Raw genomic sequence first — 12,136 nt, 5'->3', positions numbered from 1 at the left:
GGAATTTTATATTTGAGGCGACTAACGGTAGACGAATGATTCTCTCTGTTAGGGTAACGGTTGCAAGAGTAGTCTCTTACGCAACCTTTGGTCTCGTCACGCAACGACTCTTTCTCCAACGAGGAATAGAGGGCGTTTTGTGACGAAACCAATCGTGTGGCACTGATTGATATAGTTGATATTCTGATCATGAATGGACGTGCTCTTGCATTACTGGGAATTCTCGGACCGTTGGTTTCGTTGCCTCCATTGACAGAACGACGTTTGATAACATTCTTTAAAGTTCGAATTGAAAAATTTAGATTTTAAATTCGAAAATTCCGGAAAATGAACAAATAAGAAGTTTAGTTTCCATCTTAAGTCTCCTCGTGTGGATGACATATCTGTTTAGCCTCCCAAGATATATCAGTTGTTCAAAAACACATTTAAACTGATAAATCGAACTGGCAGCAGACGAATAAACACTCAAGCATGCAGCTTGAGATACCGCCAGAGAGAAAGGCGCCCGCGACCAAAGGAATTCATGGCTTTGAGAACCTCCTTATCATGCTAAGGCGCATGCGTTTAGTGCAGTGGAGGTTAAAAAAAACTCCACGTAAACGTACCACTGTGAAAAGCGATATTAAGTTGTGGCATATAAAAACCCTGAAATGCCTCTTATTGGTTGGGCATGTGTGTGGAGGATATTATTAAGAAGCATACTTTACCAGTACATAATGGTAAAAGTTATTATATGTCTCGCGATATTAAATATCTCAAGAACACAACATTGCAAACTCTTGCAAACTCTGGCCAAAGACGACGTCATCATGATAATAGGAGGAAAAGCGTCCTCCTGAAAAGATACCCCGAGCAAATAGGGATACACGGATCCACTGGAAGACCATGTTATACAATAGTTGTGATATTACTGAACATCAATAATCAAATAATAACGGCATACCCAAGTCTGTGATAAAGAAAGGAAGTTAAGAACATACATGAAGAATGGCAAATGGGAAATGGGAAATATCTCCATATCCATGCCTACCTTTGCCTTCTAAATTTTTGTAATTGAGGGGCTAGAAGTACGAACTTTCCGCTGATTTTTCCGAACCATAACCATAACCACTCCAGTACTAGTTATTTGTCATAGGTGTTGTACTAAGGGATGCAGTGGCAGTCTCTGCTTAAAGACTTAATCACTACGTGCGAGGAAATCAACGAGGAGGGGGAAGTCACTCAAGAATCTTATCGTTTTCCATGCGATTTCAAAATACTCAACCACTTACCAAAAAAAACTGTGACAAATAAAACATGCGTGGAGTTTACGAAAGACTTGTTGCGGAATTCCTATAACCCCACTCGCTGGTTCAAACAAATCAAGAGGACTGTATCTTTCGACGTAACAACACAATTTAATCCAAACCAACAATCTATTGCGATATACAATTCTCACATATTCAGCGGTCGTAACACAACGATCAACGACCAACGATCAACTAACACGTACAGAGGTTTTTTCTACTATCCTTGTGTTAGGCAGTATTTTTATACTAGTCACATGTACAGTAAAAGTTCCCATTGTAATGTATCTAAATTAAGTGACTATTACAAAATCGCACGTTCTTTCACCTTATTTAGCCTAAGAAAATGCAAGTAGTTACATCATTTTATATCGTAAATGTACTTGGACTTTGTCTACATTATTGTGAGATCAAATGTCACGAAATCTAACTTATTTGCGTTACATATGCGGTCAATTTCCAATTAATATTTAATCACAAAATAATCAAGTTAAGTATCACCTATTTCTTTCCCGACAATACTGCAGACTTGATTAACTTAGAGCACTTTAAAATTCCGCCTCTTTTTTCTTTTTTTATTAAAATAGCTCAATCTTTGATGTATACGGATTAAACAAGTTTTCAACTGAGTGTTACTGAATTTAAAATAAAGTCGGAATTTGAAACAAAAAAGCGTTTGTTCTGAAAATAAGACAGTTCTACATGAGCCTAATAGATATTACAAAATTGCTTTAAATTTAACCATTTTTCTTTCAAAGAGAAGGAAAGTCAGCTTGGTAATCCTGTACAGTAAATCAAGTTAAACCATACTATTTTGGGAATTTCAGTCATTAAATTAGTTTATTCATGAAGTATTAATGATAAATTGTTTATTTTTATTGGTGTTTGTCGATCTGGGGTTGAATTGCTCACAATGTTACAAATTAAATTAAAAATAGCTGAGTTCTAAAGAAGTTAAGACCACACGTGTTTTGATTACTGAAGAAGAAGACGTCAAGACGTTTTTTTCAGTTTGCACAGTCATCTGTGCGAAGTGCTGAACTATACACATAAAGAGAAAATATGTTGTTTTTAAAGTTATTTATTTATTAATTTTTCCATGTTCCAGCAAAGCCAGAATTTTTTTTCATCTTATTCTGTTACAATGTTTTTACGCGTTGAAATTTTTGCTAGTAAAGGTTGTAATATTATCGGGAAATCTTTCTCAGTATGTGAGATTGCTACTAACAAAATTTGATGTATCTCCATTGTTGTAATGATTTTCAACTATGTTTACATACGCGCTGGTCGGTTGAAATGAGGACATTTTGAAAAACATCACCCGCGGCTAGAAAATTTACGAGCTCTTCTTTCGATTTGGTGTTTCTCGTTGAACCTCCTACTTTGTCGTCTAACGCTTCTGCCGAATGAAATTAATTTATTTTCCAGAATGTAGTTTTTCCGAGCAGTTTTTGATTGAAATTTTGCGACCCGAGGACAAACCAAGAATAGTTCAAAGCGTTCAATAAGTTGTACAGGTTTATGAAACGTTGGGGAAAAAAATTGGATCATCAACAGCGCTTAAATCTTAAGTACAACCCCGTTATTTCTCAAAAGATCTGTCGATGGGTAATTAGTGATTAAAATAATTCTTCGAGCTTCTAGTAGAAAAATGTAAATGTAGACACAGACCAAAGAAAAGAGGAATTCTGTTTTACACAGAAACGACAATCGAGGAAATTCAAGGCTCCAATTTACTCCAACCTTACAACAACCTAACAACGAAATTTATTATGGAAGACGAACTGCAAAATGAATCTAATTCCAAGTTTCGACACCGACTTTAGGCTCTTCTTGGAAATTATATTTCTGTTGAACCTCCTAAATAATAAGGTATCAACAGATACATTAACTTCACTCGTTAAAAAACACACTATAACTAATAAATCGAAATGGCAGCGGGGGAATAAACACTCAAGCATGCAGCTTGAGTTATCGCCAGTGAGGAAGGCGCTGGCCAACAGAATTTGTGGCTCTAAGATCCTTATTTTCATGCTAAGGCGCGTGCGTCTAGGACAGAGGAAAAAAAGGCTATATAAACTGTACCATGAGGAAGACCCACAAAGGGGTGAAGAATATAAAAACCTTGGAATGCAATTACATTAATTGGGCTCGAGTATGGAGCGAATAATAAAGAAACATTTCTCACCCATAAAAAGAGGGAAAAGTTATTGGGTGTCAAGCGATGTGGTATACATCAGACATTGGCTAACTCAAACTATCTTTAACCCTGACTAAACAGAGCCCCATAAGGATTCCAAAGGTAAACTTGTTCTGAAAAAGGAATTTCTCGAGGAAATAGGGAAACGTGGTTATAACGGGAATGTTATAACGTAACAGTTATACTTGATAATATCGTTAAACGATTAATCACAGTGTTTCCAACGCCATGAAGCGTGTGTGATAACTAGTTGGGAGGGAAGCTCCACAATCGAGGTTATACTCTTTTAGCTTTGAGTTGTCATGGATGACTAATCCACAAAATATGAGATTTCTAAGAGATTGGGATGATTGAAACACGGCATCATTTCACTTCTAATTTTTCCGATCGACTTTTAGAAATGTGCTTTAAGGATATTTTTCAACTATTTTGAAATCACTGATAATCCTTGCACTCTGATTGGCTCTCAGCGGTGCGATTAATTCACTAGTTGCACTATTTTTGCTCAAAATCGCATTTTTTCTCCCAGCCAATAAGAAAACAAAACTAAACCAAAACAACCAAGTAGATTTCAAGGCTTGTTTGAAGTAACTGATCAAATTGCAGCAACGCAAATTTTGGAACTTTTTCCCCAACAACTTTTTTGTTTGTTTAAACTGGCTCACCACTGGATCAGTAAGATGTCCGTGTTATCCAAGTAACAATCATTCACCGACACGGAGGCGAAAATTGTTTTAACACATACCACAAAGAAACCAAAAAAATTAATTTATTTCTGTCAATATACCCAATAATGGTCGAAAGTTAGATTGTTAGCGCTCGATTTTGTCTCTTCGGCTGCTCAGAGGTGAAGAGCTGTACTTGCTAATCACTTCCGAAGAAGCCAATCAGTGCGCGCGAAAAGCACTATTCGCTTGTGTGGTATATATATGCGTTATCGACTAAGCGTGAGGTCAAGATGGCTGGATACTGCCCGAGTTCGTTTTATTTACCGAGACAAAGTCGATGTTTATAAAAAACGCAATTAAGAACATGGTTGATACCCAGCTATTTTGTAGAAACAAGCTTGGCATGAGCCCATTAAGTAATGGAATAGATTTCGCTTTCTAACATGTAAGTATCGAGAATGACTTGTATATTTCGAGGGCCGGGATGGATAGTCATTTCTGTTTGTAGCAAAATAAAACTACCAGATTCGTTTTTATTTGCTTGGTTTTTTTTTTTTACTATCTTCTGCCGCTTTTTAAGACTCCATGGCCGACATTGTCCTAAAATTTCGAATTATTTTAGTCCGTTACACACACTTTTTTTCTTGCGCGGGATCAAAGCGGGCAATCCCGAGTAGGCAATTCCGAGCGGGCAGGATGGGACCATCTTCCCGCTCGGACAGCCAATCAGAACACTCTTCATAGTATTCATGGGCATTGCCAGCAATAAGATAAACTAGAATTATGTATTTGGGCGATTAAATTTTGCGATTTCAAACAGATGTAGTAAAGTGGCCAGTATTATATTGTGCAATTTTGGTCTGAAATCTTACTCCGCCATCGATCAAATTGCACTTCACTTAGTATAAGTAAAAACATTACTTATTTTGTCGCTGAAGACAAAAATAAACTACCCTCGTGGGTTTATTGTGCCACAAAAACAGGGGTTTTCTTTCCAAGATCTCGAGGTAAACTCATTTTGTTCCTCTTTAAGAACAAAACTCGCCAATATTTCAGTTTTGCGACAAACTTGAAATTTCCAGATAATTCCACAAACTAATTCCTCTCGGGTTTATAAGAAAGTTAATGACGAGATGGAAGTTATTTTGATCACTCAACCAGTTACCATAATACTGTGACAGACAGAACAAACGTGGAGCTTGCAAAATACTACAGGCTTGATTCAAGTAAAGCAGCTTAAAATTTCGCATCTTCTTTTCTTCTTATCAAAAAGGCGGGAAAAGGCCTCATAATCAGGTTACAAAGCCTCCGTAGCCTGTAGGAGCGGTCAGCGGGTGCATTAGTGATTATTCAGTACTTCATTGTATATTGTATTGAGCATTTGATAAAAGAGGTAAACAGATTAAAGTGACGAACGATCGATATTTATTTATTTATCCACCGATATTCATCCGACTCTTAAAACATCAAACGGTAGAAATAGTTGGATGGCAATTAGTCAAAGGAACTTGCCTTTAATCATATGTTGATAACTTAGGAAAGGAGAGAAATTACTATGCCATGTAACTCGAAGACAGCATTCGTAACTGACGAATACGTCGAACTACGACATTTAAGCATAATCTCTCGGTTTAAAATGAGCTCTCAGCTCAGTAAGCACAGTTTATAATCGATAACTTCCTACAGTGTGTAACAACTATGGGGTCTCAGCCAGAGCAGACCGTTGCCATTCTAAGCCACGCACAGTACCCGGAAGTGAATATTCCTTCGTTTTCTTGTATCACAAAGTTTATGTACATCTGTAGCATCAAGCAAAGGCCTCTTCAAGTAACTGGTGTGAGTTAATAAGGCCAATTATGAATATTTAGTGGCTTTTCAACGATTAACATACCCAGTGGCTCAGGTAAGCAGATACCGCGTGCAGAGCGGAAATATGCCCATTAGCCGGTGTAATCGTTCTCAAAACCTATGCGGGAAATTGCAATGAAGGCAAAGTTGTCTTAGTCACCTAAGAAGCACTATGTGGCAGCAGATCCAATGAAACAAAGAAGCGAACTTTAGAAGTCTCTGACCTGAATGTGTTCGCAATTGCGTCCTTGAGATATCTTGGAACATCATCATGTTTCGCCTCCATCTGCGAAGCAAACTTTGGTCGAATTTTCCGAGTTGTAAATTGAAAAACGTACTCTTGATGAACCAGAGAACACTCGAGGGTAGTTATACTCAAAAATGACATACGTGCAAACCACGTCGTTCATATTCCATTTCACCTCGCCAACGGTCTGTCCACGAAATTTATCGCGTAAGACTTTGAGATAAATCATTCGAGCCTTGACTGGAACTTCATGACATTGACGAGTCATTTTGCCCTTAATGGCAATAAGGGTTGAAATAAAAAGTAAGAGAAACGTTCAAAAACATATTTCATCCAAGAACTCGCCATACTGCAGCAGGTAAATAAACTTACTCGCTATTTGTTCAATTAAAACTGAATAGGAGCAGAAAAACAGGAAGTAACAGTGTGCATCAGAAGATGACGCTGAGCAACAGAACTGTGGCTCCAAAAATATTTGTGACCATACAATGCGCGTGCGTTTGGCGCAACAAAGCCCGGGCGAAGACCGTATTTTACCATAAGGAGAAACGAGGTTCAAGCGAGGTATATATAAACTTCCAAACCTTTATGTTATAGATGGGCGAGGAAGATGGAGCATATCATTACCCGCCACATGCAACCCGTCAAATCTGGGAAGAGTTATTTCCTGTCACGAAATGTGACAGAGGTCGCTAATCTGATAACGCAGGCAACATCCACCCCCGGGCAAATACTTCCACATAAAAATGATAAAAATAAGAGGGTGTTCAAAAAGAATTTCCCATTTACAATAGGTGTACATGGTCGTAAAAGGCAACCATGTTACGGCATAATTGTTATAGTAGATTCCACGGATAGTCGCCTCATCACGGCTTATCCTACATTGAAATGACAGCTCTACTTCTGCGCCTAATAACCGACTCTTTTGCTTCGGGACACGGAACATAGTTGGCAAAGCTGATCACAGAGTAATACTTGAATTTTGTGATCATTATGCCGGAGCACTACAGCTGGTCAAATAGATCAAAATTATTCTCAACTGATTTTTTTTTTGCGTATGCTTACATTTGGAAAATTAGGTCAAGCGAATTTGAAAAATAAGGTAATAAAACCAGAACCAGATAACAGAACTAAACTAGGCCGAATCGACTTTTGGTTCTTAGGCAGGAAGCAGAGAATACTTTTTTATACTATACACGATTGAAGTTGTGTAGCGAACGGAAACCACTGCAGTAAACTTACAGCATTTTCTTTAAAGAGATGGAAAATATGTCAAACTGGACATGAAAGGGTTGTCAGAAATTATAAAGCATTTAGCCATATCGTTAAGGAAGTTTCAATAAACTTATTTTAATTTAATGCAACTGTGTAGCTATGATAGCGCAGTGGTCAACTATTAACTAGTATAAATATCCTGTAGCAGAATTGTAAATGATACAACGATTTAAAATCTAATTAGGACGTTAATATTAATTAGATATATTTCATAGGGATGCAGTATTTTTCATTATATAAAACGTTCCATAATTATAATACTTAGTTTATACAAGCTATTTGCAGATGCTAGTCGACTCGGTTTAGATGAACCGTGCACATGACTGCATAGTTATTATCGAAATGCACCTATCAGTATAAGGATGCTTTTCAAGCTATGGTGCTATCATAATTTCCAAATTTCGTACACTGAATGAAATCAGCTTTAAATCTCGACGACCAAGGCTAAGGAGTCAATGACTAGCTGAGATCCTACGCACGCTGTGATTGATCAACAATCTATCATTCACAACCCATAGTCATTTTATGAAAGCATCTGACCACAGTTGCCATCGGTTTTCGGGCTAATGACCTGATAAGGCGATAGAACATTTACATCACCCCATAGCTGCTCGAATTTGAGTGGAAGATGTGTGGTGAGAAAGGAGAAAAAAGCTCGTTAAGTAAGAAAACCCGGATCAATATCAGTATCTGGGCAACTGCCCACCTACCCCTCCCTTAACTCAACAACAGTCAATTGACAACGAGTTAAGGTTAATGTTGGGTTAAGGGAGGGGTAGGTGGGCAGTTGCCCAGATACTGATATTGATCCGAAAACCCTTTACTTTCGCTGCTTACGCGGTAATGTCCTCGCTTGATTGGAACAATGTTTTTAAAAAATTGAGTTTTCTATCAGGACACTGTCAACCAACCGAGATGAAGAAACGAGAAAAAGAAGAAGCTGAAACTGAGGTAGAGGTTACCGCGTTTTGACAAGTCTAAATATTTTTTGTTAATTTTTTCCAGTGGAATTCAATTTTATCCAAAGATGTCTTCATTGTGCGAGTGTGTTTTGATTTGAAATTCGAAGTATAGGTTAAAATGAGTGTAAAAAAATAAGGGAACAAAACAAATTAAAGTCCAGACTGACAAAAAAAGAGCCTGGGAATAGAACTAAACAGAACCAGACTTTCGGTTCCCTTCCAGAAATATAAGAATAATGTTTTTTGCATGTGATTTAAGCTGTGTAGCGGACGGAAACCAGTGTTGGGAACTTACAATATTCATCTCTGAATGAGAGGGAAAGTAACTTGGACAGGAGTCAGAAAATCATAACTTATCATCATGCCATACTATTAAGGGAAATTTCGAGCGCAATTTGGTCTGAAATCATACGCGTAATTCAAAATCTAATCAAAACTATAACAAAATTCTTGAACGTGATTGGTTGTCACCAGCCCGATTTGAGCACTAATAGGATAGTGTACGCGTCATGCATGTAATTGGACAGTGTAATAGGACAGTTAAAGAGACAGTTGACACCATAACTGATATCTAGTTTCTTTCTCAAATTTTGTCATAGTTCTGATTAATTGGTGGCAGGACTTCGTGTCGTCCAATTCTGTCTGTAATCATACTCGTGATTAACAAACCGGGCTCCCACTTCGCGCTCGTCCGATTTTGTTAATCACTCGTATGATTACAGACCGAATTGGACTCCACTCGGTCCTGTTATCTTTATAAATAAGCGCACAGCGCGAGTTTGATTTGAAATCACAAGTCTCATTTGACATTAAAATTGCACGACACGAAGTTCAATCACCACTTTATTGCATCTATTTTGGAACTGTAAAATTCAATCCCTCAACTGCAGGATTTTTTCCGTTAGTACAAACATTTTATTGATCCAGTACTGACTAGTCTGTAGAAAGTTGCCAAAGTTGTCTTTCATTTTCTTACAATTTGATTGGTTACTTTAAGCAAGCCTTAAAATCTGATTGGTTGTTTTGTTTTAATAAAGCTTTCTCATTGGCTGGAAAAAAGACGCGACTAAAAGAAAAATGGTGCGATTCGTGAATAAAACGCACTGATGTGAGCCTATCAGATTACAAGGATCACAATTGATTTTAAAATGGATGTAATAAAAATTGTAAATAGCTGAGGGAGTTTTTTCCGTCAATTTGTCCATTTGTCTGTGAGGGCCAAGTGTGTAAAAGTAAAAATAGGTTAGATTCAAGGATCACAAGTAATTTAAAAATGGATGTCATAAAAATTGTAAATAGCTGAGAGAGTTTTTTCTGTCAATTTGTGCATTTGTCTGTGAGGGCCAAGTGTGTAAAAGTAAAAATAGGTTAGATTCAATTAGAACTCATCATTTTATTATTTTCACGGAATAACAGTATATTCCAGATTTTTTTTTATACACATAACGTTACCTATCATATTAAGGGTACTCTTCCAGTCATGGAAACAATTTTGTTTTCTAACATTACATATGCGCTGAACGGATTTATCGGGTCTCATTGTCTGTCGTTAGGGTATAGGGCTTCAGCCGAGGTATCACGCGCGCTCTGATTGATCAAAAACGTATAATCTATTGTGCTTTTTACAAAAGCAGCAGACCACAATTGCTATCAGTTTACCGACCTAATCCTCACAAAAATGTCTACAATACAATTTACAATAGAGTACATTTTGATCTCTTTGCCACCCTCCAGTAACAGACTGACAAAGAGACCATGAGACTAAACCCAGAGACCATGCAATCCCTTTTTTTATTGAATCAACCTGCCTTCCTTTGCAGTCTTTGTTCTTTCAACAGTTAAGCTATTTAATGTATGACGTTCATGCTAAGACAGCTCCTAAAAGTCTTCTCGATAAGTTTGCGAAAATCAATACAGAACATCATTATAATACGCGATTATCTGCAAAAGAATGCTTCTCTGTCAAATTCTCTAGAACTGAAAAAATGAAAAAATCTTTTATTAGAATCGGTGTGTCTATTTGGAATTCTATTCCACTTTCTGTTAAGACTCTCAACGTTTCTAATTTTGGTAAAAAAATTAAATCACTACTCCTTAATGTTCTAGGTAATGAAGATAATTATTTGAATGTTAATTTTTTAATAGAATATTTTGTGAAGTTAACCTGATATATTGTATATACCTCTAGTTGTAATTTTAGTCTTTTTCAAATAACAAAATCCCTTCTACTTGAATTTATATGTAAGGTGTTTCTTTCTGTATGTTTTTGTATTTCTTCTTTTCTTTTTTCTTATGTAATTTAATAACGCCTTTAGTTAAAGTCTTGTCCTGCCTAGATTAGCATTGTAGCTATTTGCAGGACATGAAGTTTTGTAAACCTTATATTTCTTTCTTTCTTTAAATAGAGAGTGTTTAAAGAGTGTTCAAAGAAAAGAGTTTTATCCCCGTGTCGATCCAGTGCGAAACTGGAATTCATTCTACCCAGAGAGAGAGTTTTAAAATAGGAAAGAAAATCCAAAAATCTTCTGTCTGTGCCGAGTCCGAATAGAGTGCGAGACTTGAGGTCAATCTTACTTGACATGTACACTTTCTGTGCGTGCCCAATCTTACTTGACATGTGCGTTTTCTGTGCTTGCCGAATAGAGAATGACACTTGTGGTCAACCTTAATTGACATGTGCGTTTTCTGAGCGCGCTGAATTAATTTACATGTGCGTTTTCTGAGCGCACTGAATAGAGTGCGACAAGTCATGCTCATTTGACTTGTGAAATTTCTATGTGCCGAATAGGGTACGAGACTTGATTCAGTCTTACTTAACATGTGCGTTTTCTGCGTGCCCAATAAGTAGAGTACGAGTGTTGTAGTCAATCTCAATCAACATGTGCGTTTTCTGTAAGTGCCGAATAGAGAGCGAAACTTGAGGCAACGTTACTTTAAATATGCGTGGTGTTGATTGCAAATAGGACCCGAAATTAGTGCTCATTACTTATTGTTAATTTAGCGAAGAATTTAGTGCGATCACCTTTCATTACGCAACGTTTTGTAACTAGCACTAGAAACGTATTCAGTTGTCGGCCATGTTACTTATGTTACGTTACGTTATTTAAGTAAGTAGTTGCGTATCTCGCGAGAAATTTTTTCTCGTTCTTTTTAAAACGTTGTTCCTTGCTTAAACACAACAAAGGAGCGGTAGGGATATGTGTGCGCCACATCGAGAGAACTCGAATTTTCAGTTAAACCGATAATATTCTTTCCACAAATATATTTTGGAAGTACTCGCCGAGGAAGCAATAAAGTTCCTCTGCGTAGAACGGGAAAGCTGTGACTATGATTAAGGTTAAAGGGTAAATTGCTACGTGAGAACGAGGTGTTAAACATCGTTTATTTCGGAAAAAGGAATGAGCTGTGATACTTGCTAAAAAGCAGAAAATCAATTTCAGGAGATTATTGAGGAGCGTGGATCCTGATAAGTTTCTCACTCACTATAAAACTAACAATTAAAATCGCGGTGCGTACTATACACGGATTCTATTGTTTGTCAAGCACGTCCTAATTTGCATACGTTAAAAACATAACTAAAGTAAAAGTGCGCGGATTGGTGGCCTGGGGAGAAGAAAGAGCTTGCTTATTTGCGACTCATTTGAAGCTCA

The sequence above is a fragment of the Pocillopora damicornis genome, chromosome 6 (assembly GCF_964200805.1).
Source record: "Pocillopora damicornis chromosome 6, jaPocDami1.2, whole genome shotgun sequence".
Lineage (NCBI taxonomy): Eukaryota > Metazoa > Cnidaria > Anthozoa > Scleractinia > Pocilloporidae > Pocillopora > Pocillopora damicornis.
This window is presented reverse-complemented; position numbering follows the sequence as displayed.